This window comes from Pteropus alecto, unplaced genomic scaffold (assembly GCF_000325575.1).
Source record: "Pteropus alecto unplaced genomic scaffold, ASM32557v1 scaffold222, whole genome shotgun sequence".
In the NCBI taxonomy this organism is placed as follows: Eukaryota; Metazoa; Chordata; class Mammalia; order Chiroptera; family Pteropodidae; genus Pteropus; species Pteropus alecto.
This window is the reverse complement of record NW_006433716.1, coordinates 4,005,492-4,008,600: the sequence shown is the minus strand read 5'-3', so window position 1 is coordinate 4,008,600 and position 3,109 is coordinate 4,005,492. Positions and strand designations below refer to the sequence as shown.

Sequence of the window (3,109 nt, the reverse complement as noted above, 5' to 3'; positions counted from 1 at the left end):
CTCTGCTGTTGTAGCACCAAAACAACCATAGATAATAGATGAATGAATGAGAATGTCTGTGCCTCAATACAACTTTACAAAAATAGACTGCAGGACAGATTGAACACAAGCGTCATAGTTTGCTGACTCCTGGTACAGTGGAAAGAGTTTAATTGGAATTTGATTATGGTTCTCTAACTTTTAGCTGAGTTCTTGGGAAAGATATTTAATTTATATTTCTGTAGTTTTTTAAATCTGTAAAACAGGGATAATAAAACCTACTTCACAAGACTGTTATGGAGGTTAAGTTATGTAGCTAAGTATAGCAAAATGGCACCTAGTAGGTGCTTAATAAATGATACCCTATAATTATCATCATTATAATATTATTTTAATTTTTCTCAGTTTTTTTTCTTTTTGGGGGATGTTTGCAGTCTAACCTAATGTATTTACAGTAAGCCAATAAATGCTGTTGAGGGCAGTTGGAACTATGTTTTGATGATTTACCATAGAAGATTCTTCTACTGAAATTAGAAAGTTGATTTAGAGAGTGTTGGTGATTATTTCACACTTCTTGAGCTAATATCATTCTCTCTTAGTTCTAGCTTCTCTACTTCAAGATTTTTTTTTTCGAAAGAATTTTATAGATACAGTGTTTGTTTTACTTCTTTATTTGCCTTGTTGGGTAGTCATGCATATGTTGACTGGCATCAAATATAGCTCTCATCTACCCCATGGAAATAAGCTTCTATTGACTTGAACTAAGACCAGTTCTGGTAGCCTTGTCAGTGGAAAAGTCTGGCTGTGTCTAGCTGTGGCTGTGGCACCAGGATGCGGTGGATGCACCTGTTCTACTTGTATAACGTTGGCACTAATGTAGCGGCTGCTTTTCTGTGCATTTGCCTTTGTAAATTGTGAAAGGCCGACTTGATTGTTGAGCTGAGCCCCACATCCTGTGCAAACCATACTGGCTTTCGGTGGCATGCTGCCTCATTTCTAGAGGTAAGACTGGCTTCTTATTCTCATGAATTTTCTTAGAAGGAAATTTTACCTTTGAGGGTCCTGAGTCATTATGGATATGCTCTTACTCAAAGGGATTTTTTTTACTAAAGGAAAAATTTGGAGCAATCACTAAAGAGCAGAAGCCACAGAACAGGGCCTGGATTTTTGACTTAGAAATATATGGCTACATGTAACAGACGACTTGCAAATTCTGCTATTAGAAGGGATAGTTAGTCCTTTCTCCTCTTTTTTTTTCCCCCTCTCCTCTCTTTTCTAGAATCCCTTTCCCTCCTCTTCTTTTCTCCCTTATAATGAATAGTAAAGACAAATGATAACAGATCTGCTTTGGGCTGGTATGGAGGTAGGCTATCCACTTATAATAGAGTCGGGTCGAAGCTCACTTTTCTCTTTTTGAATTGAAATTATTGTGTGCGTGGGCTATTTACACATGAAGATAAGGCTTGTGAAAGTGACTATAGAGAAGGGGTCTAAAACAACCTAGTAATAGTTAGGAACAATTTAAAAAATCTTCATACATTGCACTTCAAGACAATACTTCAGGACAAAATATTTTTTGGTAGATAACATAACTAATTCAAATGCCAAATACATTTTTATAAAAAAATCACTTTAAACCATTATAATTCTGGAGGTATAACATAATAGTGATAAAGAGTGCATCATATTTTGTACTTTATTTACATATTTGTGCCATTTTCTTAACCTTTAGAAAAAGTGTTTGAGTTGCATCAAATAACAAGGCTAGTTTATAGCCTAAATTGTTTCCTCCTGGCTGTTTTCTTTCACTTCTATACGTGGAGATGTTTCTATGCTAGAGCTACCTTCTTCTTTTAAAGTTATTACATGAGATGGTCCATAATTTATTTATACTTCCCTATTAATAAATATTTAGTTTCTTAGTTTACTTAGAAAGGTTTATAGTTGCTCATGACAAAGTTAGGAATCAGATTTATTTAACGGATGATATTTTCTATTCTAACTCCTCTGGTTTGTTGCATACCTTTAAGAATGACCTTTTAAAACAAGCCCCAAAAGCCTTTGGGAAAGTAGTATAGAAATTTACATCTACTCAGGTCTATTTCTATGATTTAGCTGTATCAGAGAACCAGTAGTGTAGGTTTACTTTGAAACCCAGCAAAAATTAATACCACAGTTGGATTCTGGTCAAACCAGTTGCCGCTTACCCAGCTGTAGGATAGGATTTAAAGGTGACTCTTCCACACCCTAATGTCAACAATCTAATTTGGCCTTACCTTCTTTTTCTCTCTCCTTCTTTGATTACTCCCATGTAGCTGTTTGTGTACATGTCTGACTTCCTTGATCCTCTGAGAGTAGGGACCATACCTTATTCATCTCTTCATTATTCAAACTTTTACCACAGGGCCAGGCCCAGAGTGGTTACTCAAGAAATGTGCTTCAGAGAAATAATTATACATAAGCTAGAAATTCTCATTCATATTTCTGTATCTGAACAACTGGCTTTCAGCATTTTGAGTGGGACAAAGAAGAAATATGGATTTTTGGTACATACAATACTTAAATGTAGAATTTAAGAGCTGCCACGCAAGTTCAGAATACTCTGTGGTTTTCCAGTGTTAGCTTCACTTCTATCACTAGCCGCGTCTCAATGTGAGGTGACTCTCATCCTGGCCTGTTCTGGCAGGAAAGAACTCTTTACCTGGTTTGCTTAATCTACATTGGCTTCTAGTTTCAACAAGAATTGTTTACATGCATTTAATTTTAGCTCTTGGGCTGTAACATGTCATTGTTCTTTTTGCTCATCTCCTCCCCTTGCTTTTGGAAACAGGACAGGCATCTTTAGTTCTTGCTATTCCTGTTCTATGTACTTTTAGATGGAATTTAGCTTTGCCCTTCAGCTTTCATGGCACTCCAAGATATTTTCCAGTCATACTTCCTGCATAAGAAAATACAGACTATGTCATCGGAAAGGGAAATGGGTTTGAGGGGTATTATTTAAATCATTCAGGTTACTCAGGTCCTGGTTTGAAAGAAAGTCAAAGCAAGGTATTTGGATTGATTTATTGTATTTGATTGTTCTTCTATATTTAATTTACAGGATAATGAATTCAGCTCTTACTCAGTTTCG

At 35.9% G+C, this 3,109-nt stretch overlaps 1 long non-coding RNA gene across 1 annotated transcript in view; it reads left to right on the top strand.

Annotated features, from left to right (window-relative positions):
• The first annotated feature begins 594 nt into the window (after positions 1–594).
• Positions 595–3,109, top strand: part of LOC112476981 — an 85,770-nt gene continuing 83,255 nt past the window's right edge. The window contains exon 1 of the long non-coding RNA XR_003045272.1: positions 595–981. This is a non-coding gene — a long non-coding RNA (uncharacterized LOC112476981). The remainder of the gene's footprint in view (positions 982–3,109) is intronic.